General features: G+C 37.2%; 1 long non-coding RNA gene across 1 annotated transcript; it reads right to left on the bottom strand.

Moving 5' to 3' along the window:
* Nucleotides 1-2,024: 2,024 nt before the first annotated feature.
* On the bottom strand, nucleotides 2,025-4,429 carry LOC113292940. Its single transcript, XR_003331956.1, has 4 exons — nucleotides 4,049-4,429; nucleotides 3,494-3,566; nucleotides 3,229-3,309; nucleotides 2,025-2,638 (listed from the first exon to the last, which is right to left on the bottom strand). It is a non-coding gene; the product is annotated as an uncharacterized LOC113292940 (long non-coding RNA).
* Between the last annotated feature and the right edge of the window lie 18,165 nt (nucleotides 4,430-22,594).

Genomic DNA, 22,594 nt, shown 5'->3' with positions numbered 1-22,594 from the left:
GCCGCTCAAATTTAACGAATGATATTAAGATTGGTAGATGGTGAGGTCTGCTATCTCGAATCGCGTTCATTTTTTTGTAGGAATGTAGAGTCTTATAAGAGGATCATACCATCAGAATATTACACTTAAATTCATTGTCGTTTGGGTTTTACGGAGAAAAGGACACAAATCTTATCTGACCTTGTCCGTCTAATAGTCCATGCATCCTACCTGTAAATTTATTAATAGAAGAAAATTTGCTGCAGCTCAAAAGACAAGCATGTTATCACAGTTAGGGCTGTTCATGGTCGGTTTTGGTTCGGTTTCTAGCCAAACCAAAACCGAAACCAATACTATTGGTTTCTAAAAATCTAAACCAAACCAATCCATTAACCATTGGTTCGGTTTCCAAATGGTTCCAGTTGGTTTCGGTTTGTCCCAGTGATTTTTCGTTAACCAATAATTATGTCAAACCAAAAAAAAATACACAAATTTACAGATAAAAAAATCGTAGTTGCCGATAGTATTGGTTTACACAAATATACAGACAAAAAAAAGAAAAATCAAGAATAGTTAAAGCTTACTCTAATTCTAGAGAGCAAAAGAAGATATATAATATATCTTAATTTAGTTATTGACAAATAAAGAAGAAGACGGGAAGAAAAAGTCGAGTAGCAGCAGCTGTAGTTGGGGGTGGAGAAGGGAAGCGGCTGAGAGAAAGAGAAAGAGGGAGAGTATCATAATGAAATATTAGATTTAGGGTTTCTATTTATCCTCTAAATCAATGGGTAGAATCTAATACTTTTAAATCGACGGTAAAAACTAAGTTTAAAAATTAATCGGTTCCCCAATGGTTTTTGGTTCGGTTTTCAGGTCAAACCAAAACCAAACCAGTAATGTCGGTTTTTCAACTTTTTTTACCAAACCAATCCAAATCTAAATGGTTTGGTTCGGTTTCTTTCTTATTGGCCTGGTTCGGTCGGTTTCCAACGGTTAACCGACACCATGTTCAGCCCTAATCACAGTACTTCAAACAAGAAGTTAGAACACACTATGAAACTCCAATGTTTAGAACTCAGGCACCATGCAAAGAAGGAGGAGGACCCTTGGATGGACAAATAGTACCACGCGGCACATTGATTTTTTTTTCTTTGTAAATTTTTTATACCAGTTGTTATTGATGTTATGTAGAAAAAAGTATGTGTTGGTGCCGGTAATTCTGTTTGGTTTCGAAATTGGAGAAAAATAGTCAACAAAAATAATTAAATACTAAAAATAATAATATCAAAAGTAGTCAATAAAATTAAAAACATGGAATAATAAGACCTAATATGAAAAAATTTAATGTAATTCTAAAGAAAAAAAATAAATATGTTCTCTTCAAGTCTCGTTAGCAAACATACTTCATAAAAAGAAAAAGAAAAAACCCTAAGTTACCAATTTGTTGTCTTTCTCTTTTCCAGGGGTTTTAGAAAAATTTCCTCATCAGAATGTGATAGATAGCACAACTACCACTTTGTGTTTCTAGCTAATTTGAGCTAGTATTTATACGACTAACCTCGGACGCTTCCGAAAGCGACACATAGAGATTAAACGTACATATACTAACCCAATTCAGTTAGGAGGGGTGTTCTCCTCTCTGCAACACGAATCTCTTCAAGAATTCTGGATTGCGTCTTAGCTTCTTATGTTCACAAAACATCAGCATTACCTAATCATACTCGCATTTCCTCAAAGGAGGAGACCATCAACAACAAACCACACGTTGAAACAACATGACCAAACATTGCATATATGTGAGTCATCATTTTATACAAAATATATGTGCCATAATAAAATAACATAAGCTGCTAAGAGAAAAATCTGTATTCACCTACATTGTGAATATTTTGAGGTCAACTTTGCAATTCGTGGGTCAGTTATTATGAGCAAGTTAATTAGGCATCTAGGAAAAATAAACCAAAACATTAGTCGAGAAACTTACATGCACAAATGAAAAGCATTAAAATACTGACTATGTATATTAAGGTCTCCCTGAATTATCCCAAATGTAAAGATTAATTAGTTGCTAAAGAAATTCCACACATAGATAATATCACAATATACATTCAATACAAAAATAAGTACACCTCATTTATATCAAAGTTTCCACCACCATGAGGATCAAAGAGAACACTATCATAGTCCGAAACAAATGCACATGGCCCCACAAATTTTGTTTGCATATAGTATATGGATCAAAGAAGAATCTCAAGGCAGTACCGGCTTGTTAATACCTTGTAGATTATTCCTAGTATAATAGTCTGTCTCAAAGTGAACCAATATGCACTCTATTAAAGAACTGCACAACCGTTTTCAACACAATTTCCACCCGTTAATTGCTCTCAATCTCCATCTATATGCCTTAAATCAAATAACTTTATGGAGATCTCTTTGTCATTAGTCAACGAAAAGTATCCATATAAAATTAATTTGTTTTGAAAGCTTCCAGACCAATAATCAAGATGCGGTGACCATTCTAAATCATATTATTGGGGCTTCATATTCCTTGTAGCTCACATAAGCAAACACAAACCTATAGCTCAAGTCTTATTCAAGGGTTTCCCAGGTCCTAGAGGGATGCCAAATGTGTCCTTGTGATGTGACTTCCCCATGCACTCTACAAAACAGACACATAGGTTCGTCATGATAATTCACGGAGAGTCCACATAAAATATGCAGAAACCACTTGCGCATTATATTCATTCACTTGTCTATATGAAAATATCTGGTAAGACAAAGTGACGGTATTACATTACAAGCCCATGTGATGGCCAACATAGAGAGTGAGCGGTAGGTTGAGTAAGCATCAACAAGACTTATCAACTGGGCATCATGTGTTTTGTCTCAAATTTCACTGTCTTAGTCTTGCGGAGGAAGCTCAAGATACATCACAACATTTAATGCAACCTTAATTGTAAATGTATGAACTTAACTAGCATAGAGTATGATAAATATCTCGTATGAGATGCTTCTGCAGTATGATATTTAAGCATGACATTGAAAATCTGCAAATTAAGGATGTAAAATTAGCTTTCATTCTAGCTACAAACTAATAATTGAGAATGCAACCGAAGGAAAAGTTCAAAAGTAATGGTGGTGACTTGAAGCTCCTGAAGCACTTCCTCTAGGATTCTCGTTAAGAGAACAAACATGGATCATACCAAACAAAATAAAACATAAGATCAAAATATATGGACAAAGGATTACCTTATTTGAATAGGAAGCATGTTAAAATAATTATACATCACAGTTCTCTTTTTTATTTTGTTGATTACAGGCGTAAAGTACCTGCAGGAAAACAAAAAACAAAATCAATAATCTTAATAATTTATAATGAATGAAGGAGAAGAGGCAAGATTCAAAACAGGGAGAGAAGAGGATAAGTTAAATGCAAAATCAATATCAGGGTAAAAAAAATCCGTCATCGACATCTAATAATTGCCGATGTTGTGAGGATAAAAAGGAGCACTACCTGTGGTCCAAATTTCAACCACTGTTCATAAACGCTCAGCTATTCGTCAAATGCCTGCTCCATATAATTAGTTCTGAAAGCTGCCAAATTATTAATATTTTTGACTTGATAAACATAAGCATACATAAACAACTTCCAAAATCAAGAAGTGAATGAATCACGACTTCGAAATTGTTGTGCCTTTCTTACTACAAAGCCAATATACGTGAGATAATGTATGTTTTCAGAATTATATTTAGGAATTGATCAATAATGCATGCACTTTAGAGAGAATTAAGAGTCAAAAGCAAAGCAAAACAAAATAATATAATTCCAGTGTTTCAATATTAGATACCCTGATTTGCTATTCCTCTTCACCCTAGATAAAGTTTGATGTGCCCGTGAGATAAACCCTTGGATTTCACGTATGGCTTCTAATTTTTTTTTTTTTTAAATTATTTTTATCTCCAACCTCAAATATCCATCAGGGTACCTTCATCAAACAATTTTTTTTCCAGTATACTGTATACAAATCAACAAAAAAATATAAAACAAACTGATGGAATAAAAGTTTACCTGTAACCCATATTATCCCGGTTGGTATGAAAAAGGAGAACGATTTTTATTTCCATTGTCACTATCATTTTTCTAATAGCACAATCAAAAGGATAAGATCATTGGATCTTGATTCAAACCATAAAACAACAAGTAGAAAGCAAAGTATAAGCATATAAATAAAGGATTCACACAGATATTAACGCGGTTCGGCAAAGCTTATGTCCACGGGAAGGTAAAGGTAAGTATTATTATTCATTGGCGTTACAGAAATTGATGAACTCCATTGATAAAAATGAAATCCAGTAAAGATATTGAGTGAGCAAAGATAGGGAACGAAGGCTCTTCAATCTTCAAGGTAGAGAACGAAGGCTCTTCAACCTTCAATCTCTTACTCCCCTATTTTGCCGACCAAAAAGTCTGTCCCTCTCTCCACGTTAACTTTATTGCTTTACAGGGAAAAGGGGTACTTGGTTATTACGAAAAGGAAATTCTACAAAACGGTCCTACAATTTAGGCCGATTTACAAAATGGTCACACTGCTGCAACCCATTAACAAAACAATCACACTTCTGTTAAATGGGTCGTTAACGCGGTGGATCCCACTGAATCAGAGTTAAATGGAAGTGTCGGTTTACCTTTTTGTCCCTGACCTAACCAAACCCGATCTGCAACCGTAAATCGCTCAACTGTTACATCTCAAGAATAGTTTCTACGGTTAGGATTAGTCATAACTAAGACCTGATTTATAAGAGATTAGGGTTTTCATATCCTCTTCAATGTTGCCGCCTCTCTGTGTTTCTATTCTCTTATCTCTGCAAAAAATGGCGATTGAGTGTTGAATAGTTTTTTCGAGTGATTTATATCAATAACAGTGAGGGTTAAGGTCAGTTAGTTCGTGTACAAAAAGGGTTAGCTTTCATGGAGGTGAATCAACAGAGAAATTGGTTAGGGTTAAATCTGCAAATCGTATTCGAAGAGAAACCAGGGAAGATGTTGTTAATGGTGAATCAAGGAGATGATGTAGAAAAGAAGACTGTGATACTAAGACACACAGATAGAAAAGGGGATCTGGTGAATGATGTTTTTGAAGAATTAATGGAGAAGAAGATGAATACTGTGGATCAGGGAGTTAGATATCAGGAATCGGTTACAAGAGATACTGGTGTTGGTGTTCTTAATTGAGGTCAACACTGATTTAGGGTTTGATTCTTGAAATCAGATGAAGGATTCTAATTTGATTCGAAAGATATAGGTGGTGCTGGATTCGAATTACCATCAAACTTCCATTAGGTCAAGATGGGTTTGTGTGGAAATTTGAGGAATCGGTAACAGAGGATGGAATTGAGAAATTGAATATAGAAGAATTGATAGAGATGGGTTCGTGTGATTCAGAGGAGTTGATGCCGCTGACTGATGATTAACAGGGAGTTCCTGGTGATCTGTTATGAGAAGGGTATGATGCAGATTTGGGGTTTGAGCAGTATTGCAGATGGAGAGGATGGTGGCGCTGTTCAAAAGGATGTTTAAGTTCATTAAAATGGGTTAGATGAATGTTAGGTTTTACAGGTTATGATGCAAAGAAGATGGAGCTGTTTGTGTTTATAGTGTTTGACTTAGGGTTTGAGCTTGGATTCAAGTTTTAAAGTCTGGTGCAGCTGAACTTAGTGTTGCTGAGAAGTAACGACAGTTTTGGTGGTTTGCAGTGTGACTTATTGAATTGGTCTGAGCCGGGTATTGTAGATTAATGGTGATGAACTGTATTGGTGGCACTGAGTGTGGAAGATGTTGGTGGTGATTACAGAGAAATATTGAGGAATGAGTTACTGCAATGGGTTGTGCTGTTGTGTTGGAAGTGGAAATGGTTGTGGTGCTGTATAGATGTGCTGCTATGATGGTTAGTTTGAGCTGAAGGTGCTATGATGAGAGTTGGTTTATGAGTTCACAAAGAGGTGAAGCTGCACTGTAGCTTCCATGAACTGAAATAAGTAGATGCAATGCAGGTGGTGGTCTGGTGAGGCGCCAACATGGCTGGAATGAAGCTATGATGGCAATCATTGCGCAACGGTGGTTCAGGCTGTGCAACTGCTCTGGCCTAGACTACTCGGCAGAACTAGGATGGGTTAACTGCAGTTAAAGAGCTTGAGTTAAAAGGGAGGGTATTTCGGAGACAAGTAACCCCGTTTTTTCACCAAACGTTCTCTCGGCCGAAGTGTGACCATTTTGTAAACAAAAAGCAAAAGGATGATCATTTTGTAAATGAATTAACAAAAGTAGGACCATTTTGTAATTGGCCCTTACGAAAATAATATTAGCTTAGTTTCTAAGCAGACTTGAGTTGATTCGGTATACGCTGTTGTATCCTTGTATCTAGCTGAAGCTTCTAATCACCCTCCACATGTCAAGATATTTTATGGTGTATATAATTTGCCCCTTTTTTTGCTAGCGTTTTTAGGGGCCATTCGAAAGGATTTAGGGGCCAACAATAAAACAAAAAAGGTCACCCAAAGGGAAAATGTAGCCATCCCTTATTTCGCGTGATTCGTAATGGCGAAATTACCCTTATATATTCGGAGGATATTATAACATTGTTATCCTCCGATTTCAATCGGAAGCCAAAATATTTCCCAGACTTCCGATTGTGGTCGGTGCAGTATTAGAATGATTTTTGTTTCATTTTTTCATTTCTTTTGCATTTGTGAGTTATTAGAGTTATAGAGAAGAGGTTGAAGGAAAAAAGGGAAAAACCATTTTTTTCACTACAAAAATGGATGGATATGAAGAAGAAGGTGAGAATCATGACGAAGAACAAAATGTTGAGGGTTCACGACCGTTTAGAGAAGACGATTTCGGGTATATGTTGAATGATCCAAACTTTTGTGGAGAGGAAAACATAGACGACCCTTTCATGGAAGAAAATGGAGAATCGCCCGATATTGAAGCTAACGATGCATTTAAAACACAGTTATTGTGTTAAGAAACTCAAATACTCGATTTGCATGCGTCTGTGTGCTTTTGTAAACAAGAAAAACCGATTATTGCATGCATTGAATGCCATGAACTACCCAGATTCGGTAGATAATTTCTCGAATAAACTTACGAATATGACACACTGAGTACCAAATATGTATATTCGGTAGTTCCAAGATACTAGTTTACTGCCGAATATGAGAAAAACCCCAAACTGGTTTTCCAAAAATATCTGCATTCGGTAGTTATGTAGAGTTATTTACCTCCGAATGGCCCCAAAAACGAATTCCTCAGAAAATTTCAAAACTCAGTATTCGTATCCTTTACAATCGGTAATAGTTTAATATTATTTGACTGCCGAATATAACAGTGGCCTCAAAATAAAATTTCCGAAAACTTGAAAATCGGATGTTTATCGATTAAAGTTATCTCCCGGTTATTTATATTCGGCTGGTTTACTATATATTTTAGCTTCCGATTATATCATTTTTTGCACTCAGTAAACTGTGTACATTCATTTGCATAAATCGGGTGTTTTGGGTAACCGATAGGATTCCGAATATAAAGTATTCGAAAGTTTGACTTATTTAATGACCTCCGATTATATCATTTTTTTCACTCAGTAAACTGTGTACATTCATTTGCATAGATCGGGTGTTTTGGGTAACCGATAGGATTCCGAATATAGAATATTCAGAAATTTGACTTATTTAATAACCTCCGATTATATCATTTTTTTCACTCAGTAAACTGTGTACATTCATTTGCCGTTACCTCCGTTGAGTAAGTGGCACGATTACTTCCCGATGAACCATTACAAGGATTGGGTGAAACAATATGAGTCCAACATGGTTGATTGGGATCGTGTTATGGACAACAACTTTCCCGCTGAGTTACTCGAATTGATCCCTTCGGATGATGACGATGTTTGATAGTTTTTTTTCGAGGCATGATTATAATTTTTTTGAAACTATGTAATCGGAACAACAATATTGTAACACTTCAATACGATTAATCATATTCGGGAATTCCATATTTTATCAAACCACCGATTAATATTAAAAATTTGAATTTACAGCACTCAAACATCACATGTTATTCTTTTTTCCCAGTCCGAGATGCAACAATCAACGCGGCTTCGAAATGTAGAAACGACTCTCCTCTCCACTTGGAATAAGCATCTTGTGCCGCAAACCTGTCGTCTCTGTGCCTAGCAAGAATACGGTTGTACTCGGTGCACAATTTATAACATGGTGCACCCTTGAAGAAAATGGGATGGTTCATAATTGTGGCGTGGCTTCTTGTACTTACCAACAAAAGGACCCAATGAAACGTTAATCCAAAATATACGATCGTCCTGCTGTTCTTTGGGTAGATCTTTCACAATGTAATAATTTTTATCCATTCGGTCTCTTCCTCAACTTGTTTTAATCTTTCTCTATGATGGAATTGTTCTTGACCTCGCTTCTTAGCCTTGATTTCCTCTTCCTCCTCCTCCGTTGCCACTAACGATGGTTTAATTTTTTGGGTTGTTTGTTCCTTTTTTTGTATTTCTTCTTCCCTTGCTGCAATTGATGTAGTTGTTCGCTTGCATCTTCGAAGTATGTTGTCGATTGATGATGGACTTGCCATTGAAAAGGTTTTTCATTCAGATTTGTTACTCAATAATAACTGAGAGGGTTACCCTCCTTATATAGATTAGAGTTCTAACGGATTTAATTTTTGAAAATATGGCCGTTGAGGTTTCTGAAATATGGCCGTTGAGGTTTCGTATCATTGGTGCACTACAATCGGTTGTTAACGATACACGTATTCCCTCCGAATAAGACATTCAGTGGCAAACTTAAATTCTTATCTACCGATTAAGTTGGTATTTCTAAACACGACTATATTATTCGGAGGATAATTGTTTTGTAAAGTTCCGAATGTACGATGGCCCAAAAATCAGAATTTGGGAAAAACTTATACTTTTCAAATTTTGAAATTGAAATAATCAGAAGTATAATTAGTTACCCAAACTTCCGAATATGGGTTGTCTAACATTCTATATTGGCCCTTGGAACCACCTAGAGCCAAGGCGTGGTTTGTTTTGAACTTGCTATATTCGGAGGATAATTGTTTTGTAAAGTCCCGAATGTACGATGGCCCAAAAATCAGAATTTGGGAAAAACTTATACTTTTCAAATTTTGAAATTGAAATAATCGGAAGTATAATTAGTTACCCAAACTTCCGAATATGGGCTGTCTAACATTCTATATTAGCCCTTGGAACCACCTAGAGCCAAGGCGTGGTTTGTTTTGAACTTGCTATATTCGGAGGATAATTGTTTTGTAAAGTCCCGAATGTACGATGGCCCAAAAATCAGAATTTGGGAAAAACTTATACTTTTCAAATTTGAAATTGAAATAATCGGAAGTATAATTAGTTACCCAAACTTCCGAATATGGGTTGTCTAACATTCTATATTGGCCCTTGGAACCACCTAGAGCCAAGGCGTGGTTTGTTTTGAACTTGCTATATTCGGAGGATAATTGTTTTGTAAAGTCCCGAATGTACGATGGCCCAAAAATCAGAATTTGGGAAAAACTTATACTTTTCAAATTTTGAAATTGAAATAATCGGAAGTATATAACATTATATTGTCTTCCGAATAAATACTGGCCCCAAAATGGGATTTTTCCTATATCAGAAATTTTGAGATTTTTTCAATATATATATATATATTCGGTAGTGAGTGTACTTCCGAATACTGTGTGTCTACTTAAATATATTCGGGAGCCAAAAAATTCATTAAACTACCGATTATTACCAGTTTGTATCCAGGAAGATATGACCAACAATATTCGGCCGATAACCATCAAATATTTCTCCCGAATACTGTCGATGTTCTTGAGAAATGAAGAACACGACTACATTCGGAAGTAAAGGAGCATGAATATCGCCCGAATCTGGATAAATAACTGAAAACCCTAGAATTATTTTTTCTCGATTCGTCGAATTAAAGCGAAATAAACCCCAAAAATGATAGATTCTTACCTAATTGGGGCCATTTGACTTTGGAGTGGAATTTGTTTTTTCTTCCACAATCGAAAGATAATAGGAAACTGGAAGAAGAAGAGTTGAAATGAGTAGAATTGTTTTTGATTTGGTTTTTATACAGTTTTACCATAAGGGCATTTATGTAACTTCAATATCATATAGGGTACCCCTTAACTAGAGTTTTTGGCTGGGTATAAATTGATGGCCCCTAAATCCTTTGGGGTGGCCCCTAAAAACGCGAGGTTTTTTTTGAGGGTTGTGAGTGAATGATCCTTAAGAAAATCACTCTTGCCACGTTTGTCCATGCTTCTGTTGTTTCCTTCAGCTGCTCCTTGTGGAGAGGCTTTTGCGTTCTTTGTGGAAGAATTTCGGTGAAAAATATACTACGACAAAGTATTAATACTTGTCCATATTCTTTACCGAAATTCAGAGGCGTCCCTGCAAACCAAAATGTTCCTTACCTTTTCGTACTGGTACAAGTATTCTTCGTGGCTTGTTCGCCCCATGCTTACTTCGTGTTGGGAGTACTTCTCGGCACCAGCTAGCAACAGCTATAGATGCATCACAGCAGGACTTGTCTGCAGCAATAATGTCACGTTCCCGCAGCGGCGGCAAGCCTTTATTCAACAGCGAGCACATAGTAATAGCAATGTCTTGTTCGTACAGCAGCAGTTTCGGGTATAGGGAAGCTCCAGAGTGCAGTATTCAATTGAACTGTCGTCGTTGCCCCCTTGGCTTGTTGGCAGCGACATTAGCAGTTGAAACTCCACGTCGCCAGGTCTGCTTTCGTTGGTTATTTACGACTGCCCCTTGCGTGCTCCAGGTTGAATGTGAGTCTCATTTCGGGTAATCAAATGAGCAGCAACATGGGTTGATAACTCCAGCGGGTGGTAACAGCTACGTCCATCACTTAGTGGTAGCAACTGGATCGCAGCATCGGCTCAGCAGTGCCTCCATTCTTACAGCATGGTTGGGTTCGCCACAACAACAGCAACACAGGTGCGTCTCAACAGCATAAGTGGATCTTCATCCACCATGTTCCGAGGATGAGACGCAGCATAAGTGGATATTCATCCATCATATGCACAGGGGTCAGTGGGTACGCTTTTGCCGCGAGCTCCTATGACAGGATAATGACATCACCTCAGCAACGTAGCAACATCACTTTGTTGGCACATCAGGATCGTTGAAAGCAGCAGCAAAAACTTCTGCATCGTTGCCGCAACTTTATATCTTGTCTTCCTTAGACCAAATACTTGATCAGAGTGTGGACATGAGCTTTACATAGCCGCATCGGCAGTAGGCACGATGCGGTAAGAGCACACCTGCAACAGCATCTCGTTCGCAGCAGCGTGGACTGGATCATTGGCAAATGGTTTCTACTGGATTTGGTGGGTAACCATTTCAATTGTGAGCCTGCATAGCAAGGAAAAGAACCATTTCGATGCTTGTTCGTCTGCTGGCAAAGTTGAGTCCATCTGTACGAATGGTCATCGTTGGATCACACCGAAATTTTACGTTCCTTGGTTTGATCCTCATCGGTATCAAAGTAGGCGAAGGTTCTTCACCCTATTCTTCACCGACTTGAGTGATCTTCATCACCCAAGTCGGAGGTACTTCATAGCGCTTAATTGGGCAGCAGCAAGGTACAACATTTGGATTTTAACGGTGGCGTCATCGGCATTTGAGACTTCCCGAATATGATCGTTATTTCATGGTCCATCGATCTGCCTGCCTTCGTTATGGTTGTCGAGTGTATTCCAACATCAGGATGGCAGCATCGTCTCTTCGACATGGCAACATCCTATCACATCCATTCTGATAGGATCTGTCGATTTGCGTGATTTCGTCTTTGGTACATGAATTGTTCAGTTGTAAACTGTGAGCTTCGAATTGCAGTTGTCGAACATACTCCAAGTCTCCCACATCCAAAGGATTGCAAGCCTTGGGCTGCTATAAGTCTCTTGTCCTTGTCGTGGTTGGTTGTCAGCTTCTTTGGTTTGCTTGTGTTTGGTTGTTTGAGATGCCTCGTGTGCTACATGTTGAACAAATTGAGATGCCCCATGTAGCTACATGTTGAACAAATGTAACAATAGATCTGTTGGCACGCGTTGCTTTGTACGTATCCATTATGCGTTGCTTTCTTGGCCCATTGATATGCATTAGTATTGCTTCAACTAAATGCTGGCATTGGCAGCAGGTCTTGGATTCCGCGGAGGCTTGGAGGCAACATTAACAGGTACGCTCAGGTATCGTCGGTAGCTTTGTACGTAGCAACATCAATGTGGGATATGGCAGCAACAAGCTCCAGCAATAATATTCGGGTTTTGCGGCTTGCTTGTGTTCATCTTCGTGCTTGGAATGCTTATTGCTTTGACTAGAGTGGTTTGAAGACTCTGCCCCGATCAGGTGGATGAAGTTGTAATATGCAGAATGGGGTACGCAGCACCAGGAGCCCTTTGTTCACAGCATCACTTGTCGAAGCGTCAGTTGGGATTGTTGATGAACGGTACTTGAGAGAAGCCATTTCGTCTTGCTTTAATTTGTTCATCTCGTCGGATAATTTAGACTTACTATCTCCCTACATTATCTCAAGATATAAAAGCGTAAGTGTACGGCGTTCTTTGTAATATAACTAACGAGATGAATTTGTGGCATAAATACTAAGTCTTATCGGGTGAATGTGAAATCTGGTTATATGGTTGCTCTTGCCCCTGTATTGTGAATTTGTAAAATCATCGTCGCAGAGACGAGATAAGTGTTTGAACCTGTCACCCTGTTGGCTAATTCCGAGCCAGGAAACTACCGAACGGTGGGGGTCTGGAAATCTCTCGGAAATGTGGTGTAAATCTGAATGTTTTGCACACACCCGTTCCACTGAGGTACCAAAGGCATGTCATGTTGGGTATCTCTTTTTTACGGAAGTCTTTCCCCGGTCATACACTCATAGACGCTTACGGGGGAGTCCGGAGAGATTGCGTGCAAGCGCTTTCCCAGTATGATTATTCGAGACCGGTGGTGCTTGACCCGGCTCTCTTTTAGATATGCAAAACGTATACAATTTCAGGTAGAAATATATGCACATGGATTATAAAAATATATGCAATTTTAAGAAAATATATATATTGAATTTGCAAAATGTATGTCTTTTATATGAAAGTGCAAGGACGTTCTGCGATTTTGTTGCAATGACAAGAGGTGGCATAATAAGACCTTTAATTAGGAAGGCAAAATAAGACCACATGACAAAACAAAATATTTATAAGTATTCATAACAGATCATTTCTCGCAAGAAAGATAATGAGAGGCAAGTATGGGAATCAGTAAACAAGAGACATTATCTTTCTCGCCAGCAAAATACTAAAAGAGAAAATTAATTCCAAAGTTGGTTGAAAAATATTATTCGTAAGAAATAATAAAGATGAAACAATTCAAGAAGATAGAACTAGATAAGAAGCTCATGCTTCAATATTAATTCCAGTAGAAGGAGATAATAGACGCTCTTCGCCAATGTTCTCATTATCGCCAACCTCTTCTTCATTTCGATTATGATCTTCACCAACAATAATTCCTTTGAGAGGGACTTTTTTTTCGCCGCCACCTTGATTATCGCCAACAATTACTTCTTTAGAAGAGATTTCCTTTTCGTTTTCATCTTGATTAGCACCAGCAGTTGCTTCCTTAGAAGGGATCTCTTCTCCATCTTCCAAAAGACTATTCTCTCCACCACTTTCATAATCATAATCACTGTCAGCAGGACGCGGAATTTCATCATCATCTACTTCCAAAGGTTCGATTGATGTAGGAGGAAGAGATTTGGATAATAAAATATCATTTACAAGGACTTCAGCCCGGAGATGAACTTGATGAAGAAGTGCTCTCTGATGATTCCTATCTTGAATATCCTTAAAGTAAGCAAGATAATCAAGTCTTCTTTCTGCTCGGTCGCGAGAACCAGTAAGGACAGAGACGAGTAGTGCATTTTCTTTGCGAATTTTGGCATATTTAGCCTCCAAAACAGAAATGGAGGAATGAAGATTTTTCTCAGACTCTGGGAAAAGTAGAATACAAAATTTCAGTAAAATGAAGAACTCAAAAAGATATGACAAAGAAAAGATAGTTTAGGCAGTCAAACTATTATGACTACCTTCCTTTTGCGAAATAAGGTGTTGAATCAAGGTCAGACAACTATTCTCCCAACGGTCCCTCGCATCATAAAATTTATCTCCAACTAAACCTTTAAGTCGAGACTGAAGATTATTCTCTTTAGAAATAAGAAAGGAATTTTTCTTCGCAAGAGAAGAATAAGATTCTTCTAATCTGGAATATTGTTCTTTAAGTTGATTCGCATTTACACTTAAAGCTATTCTACCTTGAATGAGTGTATCTCTTTCAGTGATATATGACCCTGTTACTTCTTTAACTTCATTTCTCAAAGAGCGAAGAGATTGATCTTGGTCATCACATACTTTCTGAAGGATGCTAAGTCGTTGCGAAGACATTGCCACCTTATTTAAACAAATTCGCTTCTCTTGAGATAGAGTTTTATTCTCATCTGATAAAGACTCCATCCCTAGATTAGCTTTAGTTAAAGAATAAGAGAGGCGAGATATTTCATTACTTAATAAATCTTGCCTCCGAACTAATTGGGTATTTTCATTGGTAAGATTATTTATATGATCAATAGAGTATGAATATAGGTTATCTAATTGGTTATATTGATCCATAAAAATATCTTTATCAACACGGGCTTCTTCGACAGCAGATTCAAATTGATATCTCTTCATTATTCGTTTCTGGTTTAAGTCTTAACATACGAAAGAGGGATTTCAAGGATAATTAAATACGGAAAGGATAAAATCATTAGAAAGGCAAATTGAAGACACAGATAAGGAAATCATACCTCTCAGTTCATCATTCTTCTTGCGAAGATTGTCGCGATCCAGCGAAACATTCTGGAGCTTTTGATTTTCGAGACGAAGAGCATTACACTCTTTTTCCAAAGTTGTTTGCGAAGCAGCTCTGTCAGAGCCAAAATACTTACTCAGAATTTCGCAAATACCAGACTTGACAGGATCGATGGGATACTTCTTTCCATCATCCAGGACCTCAGACAAAACTTTGAAAGCAATATCTATTCCTTCCACGGTTTCTTTCGATAAAGGAAGAGGCTCAGGTAGAGAACTGGAAATGATAGAAGGTTGAGAAACATTATCAATAGGAGGAGAAGAAGTTTAATTCACAGAAGGATTAATAAGGAGGGTTTCAATCATTCAAAGGTCAGTTGAAGAAATGAAATCTGAGGCAGCCTTTTCGCGAATTGGAGATAATGGTTTAACTTGCGAAGATGTCGCAGGAGATTTAGAAGAGATAAGTAAGTGGAATGGAACAGAGGTTTCAACGGTTTTAAGGTGGCGAGATTTCTTGAGAGGTTTGTTGGCATCCTTATCACCCTGCGAATTACAATCCAGATAAGAAACAGAGGCAACAACATTGTTATTAGAAAAGAATAATGTTTCTTACTACCTTCTGATTCGCAGACTTTCTTTTGTTTACAACAATCTTATGCTGCGATTTGGGAATATTAGGGTTCTGAACCGTAAATTTGGTGTTAGAGGGGTTTTTGCTGAAATAACAACAGTATGGGAATCATATAAGCAGCATCATCAAATAAAGCAGTAAGCAAGATCAATTTCAGCAAAACCCATAAGAAAGAAAAAAGAAAACTAACCTCGATGAATCCATGGAAAACACCAGCAGGAAGATTAATTTGGAAGAAAGTTACGAACAGTGAAGATCTACAGAGGGAACAGTATGGAGATGAAGAAGAAATTAAAAAGATTAAAATAAGAATAAAGAAGAAAAAGTTGCAACGGCAGAATTTATGGAAGAACAATAGAGTTGCAGAGATGAGAGAATAAAAAGAGAAGAGAAAGTAAAAAGAAAATGGAAATAAGAGTAAGAAGAATATATAGAGAAGATTTTTTTACTTGAAGAAATAAACACCATTAATACGAAAAGACGTGAGCGGTTGAAAAGCAGCGGTTACAGAAGACGTATCAAGAAATAGATGGAAGAAAGGATACGTGTGATAAATGCAGAATATGAAGAGATGGACAGCTGCGGCATTTCTCACATCGTTCTCTACTTCGCAGAGAAGATATGAGAAGAGGCAAGATGTAGGATCAGAATCTCGCAACAATAATGCCTCAGCGAAATTATCAACAATACAACACAACAATGTCGCAGAACAATTTCCGAAATGACATAATAAACGACGTCAGCTAAATCATGAGAAAAATGTGATGGTCCTGCGAAAATTAGAGAGTTTGCGAGATTAATATTTGTAAGGTTGCGAGAATGTCGCAAGCCATATCTGAAAATAAAGGACAGATTAGCTGTCATCCACTATGTAATTCCCTATAAATATCCGTTCAGTTGGAAAGGAAAGGGGAGAGATCTTTTCTGATTGAGAAGCAAGTAAATAGGAGAGAGAAAATCTAGAGCATAGGTTATCCTTGATTCCTTTATCTTTTCTTGTAAGATTGTTCAAAGATTCATCAATAAAATTAAGATTGTTAATCTAAAATGAGTTGAATGTTAATGAAATCTTGTGAGGGGTGTAGTGTAGGATTTCCTGGAACTACAATCGGCTTAAGATATAACTGTAATCATTGGTTGAACGTATGAAGTATGAAGTACTAGAAATAAGAAGTATCGCTTCTTGAAGTAATAAAAAGAAACGAAGAATGTTTTGCTGAGAATCCTACTTCGAAGATTATTAATTGAGTTGAACGTGCTTCACTATTCTCTTAGCTACATCATCGTCTTCACAATTTTCTTCAACGTAACAGGGGAAGACATCATCGTTTGGCTTACATCGTCAGCATCAGACTTTCTTTCATTCTCTTCGGGGTTTGGCTCCTCGTTGCTGGACTATGTTGTCATCGCTGTACTTTTGATGTATTGTGGATGTCCCATATTGATATTGAAGCACCATTTATAGTCCGTCCTAAAATTACTTTGAATATGCCAAGTATGCCCTTGGTGCTAGTATAAATTAGAAGTGATAAGGCTAAAGGAAGGAGTTCTAGGGTTTTAGAATATTATGTGAAGAATGAGAGGTTCTCTTCTTTCAAACCTAATTGTTATCTCTAGGGGGAATTAGATCATCTAATTCTAGAGTATCAACTAGATGTCTCTCATAATCTTATAGTTTCCAATTTAATTGGGTAGAAATTGTAAGTTATTTGAGAAAAATCTCCATTATTAGGTTCTTCCTTTATTCAAAGGGTAGAAGAAACTAAATTGGTTGATTATTTATCCTTCTCAAGTTATCAATTTCAATTTATTTTCATTGTAAGCTTCCGCTTCTCATCATTTGGTATCAAGAGATTTGGTTTGATTCTCAAGGGGAAAAGGTGTGATTGGTGAAGATACTTGTTCTTGAGGTTAACATTACTAATCTCTTTATCAAGTATTTTGGGTTGATTTTTATGTTCTTTGATAGTATTTTCAAATTGGGTTTTTCAATCTTATATTGATTTCACCATGGTTTACAAAAGAGAAGTTAATTTGGGTAGGATTCATTCAAAGGATGTGTTAATGAATATTGTACATGAAGTGTTTGATGATATGTATCTAAGAATGTGAGAAATTTGTGAAGAATATTATTGGAAACTTGTAAGTCTCCATAACCAAGAAAGGATTCTACCTAATGATTGTGATGATGTAAGTGAACTAGATGTATCAATTTTGGTTGGTGGATATGAGGATAAACAAATTGCCCACAAGATGTTTGATGAAATGACTCCACCAAAATTTGATAGTTATTTGAGTCATGGGGAAAGTGAAATAGTGGGTGATCTTCCAATCTATCAAGATGGCATGAATGCGGATCAAATATTTGATTATTTTACTATCATGGACCAAGTTCTATCATGTAAGAATCAAGAGAAAGAAGAATACAATCCTTTGTATTCAATTTTTGATGAGGTATTTAATGGTAGTGAAGTAAAAGATTTTGGTGTACCAAGGTATGATATTGGATTGGAAATTGTTATGTTAGATGCATCTCGAGAACAATTTCAAGTATGTGAAACGACAATTACCGGAAGCAAGCCTTCACTCAAGCTACAACAAAATGGAAATTCAATATATATGAATCCAATTTGGGCTTTCGTTAAAGACAAGTTCCATGGATTTCGTTGTCGTGCAAGGTTGAGAGAAATGCTTGGTGTTTCTTTACTACTTGGAGATGCTTTTAACCACGACCTCAAAATGCTACATTTGGTGAGTAACTATAATGGAAGGTGTAGAGGTAGAATTGTCTTCAAGCAAGGAAGAAATTCAAGCACTAATGGAGAATATGCTTTGAAGAATTCGTGGACGAATTTGTTCAAACAAGGGGAGGATGATGTATTTACAAACGAAGAAATACTTGGTGTGTCATTACTACTTGGGGATGCTCTCTACTATGACCACAAAGTGCTACCTTTAGTGAGTAAATACAATTGAAGGTGTAGAGGTAGAATTGTCTTTAAACAAGGAAGAAGTTCAAGCACTAATGGAGAATATGCTTTGGAGAATTCGTGGATGAATTTGTGCAAACAAGGGGAGGATGATGTATTTACAAATGAAGAAATACTTGGTGTGTCTTTACTACTTGAGGATGCTCTCAATGATGACCACAAAGTGCTACATCTGGTGAGTAACTACAATGGAAGGTGGAGAGGTAGAATTGTCTTCAAGAAAGGAAGAAGTTCAAGCACAAATGGAAAATACGCTTTGAAGAATTCGAGGACGAATTTGTTTAAAGAAGGGGAGGATGATGTATTGTGGATGTACCATATTGATATTGAAGCACAATTTATAGTTCATCCTAAAATTACTTTGAATATGCCAATTATGCCCTTGGTGTTAGAATATTATGTGAAGAATGAGAGGTTCTCTTCTTTCAAACCTAATTGTTATCTCTAGGGGGAACTAGATCATCTAATTCTAGAGTATCAACTAGATGCCTCTCATAATATTATAGTTTCCAATTTAATTGGGCAGAAATTGTAAGTTATTTGAGAAGAATCTCCATTATTCGGTTCTTCCTTTATTCAAAGGGTAGAAGAAACTAAATTGGTTGATTATTTATCCTTTTTAAGTTATCAATTTCAATTTATTTTCATTGTAAGCTTTCGGCTTCTCATCAACTTTGCACCTCCTTCGTCATTGGGATGGACATCTGCACCAAGTGGACCGCGCTTCGGGTGTCTTCGTTATCGACATCGGTCTTGGCATCGTCATTTAGCTTCGGTCTTTGGATCGCTCTTTCTGAAGCAACGGCTTTGCAGCATCATCGGACTAGACAGCAACAACATCTTCCAATGCTTTTTAGAAGATAAACGATCTGGCCATAAGTCTGCGTAAGATTTTTGGACTTCATATAAGCTTTTTTGGTTGATTGGCTTGAGTGTTACCGGTTGATTTTTCGTTTTTCTCGAACTCCTCTTTCCCTTGGCTCTTCTACGTCGGGTTACTTTGAACCTTCGTTGTAAGGCTTCGGAGTTGGGAGTTGGGGATCGGAATTGCATCGAACATCAACATACTTTGGCTCGTCGTCGCAGGCATTTGCATCATCGTTCATTTGCTTCGGATTTTGAATCGTTGTCTTGCTTCACACCGTCTGTCTTCGGATTTTCGGGAAACTTTGTATTATCATCGCCGGGAGATTGTGCTATCGATCACCTGGCTATGCTCCTTCATCGCTGCTAGGTTTGTACTTCGGATGAACTTTGCACCTGAACCGCTACTCCCTTCCTCCGAATGAGTTGGCCTCCATCTAATCTCGTCATGACAGCAACAAGTGTGGTATACAGTAGCTTCACATCGTGTACAATTTAATTTCCGTAATTACGGGTTGCTTGGTCTTCGTTTAGCTATCTACTACGAGTCACTTGGATCATCGGTGTTGGACTTGAAGATTTAAGAAATAGCTGCTTTTATCGGTATTGCCAATGGTTGCTTGTATTATGCTGCGCCGATGGTGGCACCCGCCGGTGGCTTCCATTGGTATCTTGTACCTGCAAATTGATAAAATCATGGAGATAAAAAAAGGATTACAAAAAATTAAACGGTGCTGTTTATGCAAACAATCGCAATTAGCTAATTTATCCATAAATTAGGTGGAGAACAAGTTCCAAGGCAATGATTCGTTGAATCATTTTTACAAACAGTTAATGATCAATTTTTTAAATCCAGTTCAAGGCATGAACTGTGGGAAACAAAGCTACCGATGGCAGAACATCAGGTTAAAAATCAGAGAGCGGATATGCTCGGCCCAACATGAAAACAACAGGGGTTTGGAAAAATGATAAGGTCAAACAATACTAGAAACCAACACCACTAGCCAGCACCACTAGCAGAAACAAATCCAAAGATTAGGTAGCAATCAAATATAAACATGACAGTTCATTGAACCATTTTCTCCAACGGGTCCAAGGTATGTTAAAAAGTTGAATACAAAGCTTGTTTATCATTAAAAAACAAATCTGAAAATGTTGAAAAGGTGAAGACCCCTTTCTGGGTATTTTAGAGACTCAGGAGGACGAGGGGTTTCATCGAAATATATAAAACCAGTTTCAGAAAGCTTATGAAATTAGTAAAATCAACTACCAATTTCCGAAAGAAAATCCATTATTGAATCGCCTTCACGAACAGTAGATTGAAAATTTATAAAATTGAAAACCAAATTCAGAAATAAAAGCTTGAAAGGTAATAGATTTGGAAAAGGTAGAATAAATTCTTTACCCGCTCCCCGTTTCTAGCGCCAAATTGTTATTACCATTTTTCTAGTAGCACAATCAAAAGGATAAGATCATTGGATCTTGATTCAAACCATAAAACAACAAGTAGAAAGCAAAGTATAAGCATATAAATAAAGGATTCACACAGAGATTAATGTGGTTCGGAAAATCCTACGTCCACGGGAAGTTAAAGGTAAGTATTATTATTCATTGGCGTTACAGAAATTGATGAACTCCATTGATAAGAATGAAATCCAGTAAAGGTATCGAGTGAACAAAGATAGGGAACGAAGGCTCTTCAACTTTTACGGTAGAGAACGAAAGCTCTTCAACCTTCACTCTCTTACTCCCCTATTTTTCCGACCAAAAAGTCTGTCCCTCTCTCCACATTAACTTTATTGCTTTATAGGGAAAAGGGGTACTTGGTTATTACGAAAATAACATTAGCTTAGTTTCTAAGCAGACTTGAGTTGATTCGGTATACGCTGTTGTATCCTTGTATCTAGTTGCAGCTTCTAATCACCCTCCACATGTCAAGGTATTTTATGGTGTATACATCCATAAGACAAAAGGAAGAAGAAGGATTTTCTCGGTTGTGTACTGCATAGGGTTTGATCAGAAAGAAAGATAGTAGAGGAGAATAAAGAGAGGAGATTAGGATTTGGTGTTAACATGCCTATTCTCTTGATATAGATAGCATAGTATTGATATTTTTGCTACACCTCCTACCACCGTTGTGGTAAACCATCAGCGATTAGGATTTAGTTCGTAGTAGTAGAGATCGATGATTAGTGTTTAATAGATGATTGAGACGCAAGTTTTTTTTCTTTAGGTTTAAAGCTTGGTATAGTAAAATAACCTCGGTGGTGTTATTAGAAGAAATATTGGTGGTGTGAAAAAACTGGAGGTTCTTATTGGTCTAAATACTCTCTGGTGGAGTCAGAAGCTCTAGGAAGAGAGCTTTGTTCAGCTTTTAACCACAACAAAGGAAATTCACCTGAAATCATATTATTAATAGGTGTCAACTGTCAACCATATAAAGAGGTCAAAGTCTCCAGTAACAAAACCAATGTGCCGTGTGTGCGTTGCTATTTGTGCACTTTTAGAAGAGTTGGGCTTAATTAGGCCTTTTTTTAAGACCAAAAGCAAAGATTATATAAAAGAGATTAGTGTTGGGGGACTGTTCCACCATTCTTCTATCATACAAGACATGCAGACTGTTTATTACATAACTTTACACACTCAATTAAAAGAGAAGAAGATTTCCATGGAGGTAAATGCAAAGCTTCATTAACAGACAACACTAATTTTTTGTTATCAGATTCAAAGATAACTTGATTCCAGCCTCTAAATTTTTCCCACTGCATGGCTATTGAGAGTGTCCATGTTTCAGCTTGATGTCCATTAGCTACTCTTGTAAGTATTCCCTTTGACGCAACATGTCTCCCCGCAGAATTTCTAGTTATCATTGCAATTCCAGCTAAATAGACAGATTTATGAAAAGATGCATCTAAATTAACTTTTAAAGTGTATGGTGGTGGAGGTGTCCAATGATTATGGTATCCTACAGGATGTCTAACATGTAATGTATGCTAATGGAGTAAAGGAGTGTCAATAATAGTAAGATATTTGAACAGATGATGCAATACAAAGTTAGGATTAATCTGAGAGTGCTGAAAAATCACTTGACATCTGTACTACCAAATGTGCCAAATAATTGCGTTTATCTCATGAATTGATGGAGAGTCCGAGTCAAAAATA

The sequence above is a fragment of the Papaver somniferum genome, chromosome 7, assembly GCF_003573695.1.
Source record: "Papaver somniferum cultivar HN1 chromosome 7, ASM357369v1, whole genome shotgun sequence".
Taxonomy (NCBI): Eukaryota; Viridiplantae; Streptophyta; class Magnoliopsida; order Ranunculales; family Papaveraceae; genus Papaver; species Papaver somniferum.
The sequence above is the reverse complement of the archived record's forward strand: the minus strand, read 5'-3'. Positions and strand labels throughout refer to the sequence as shown.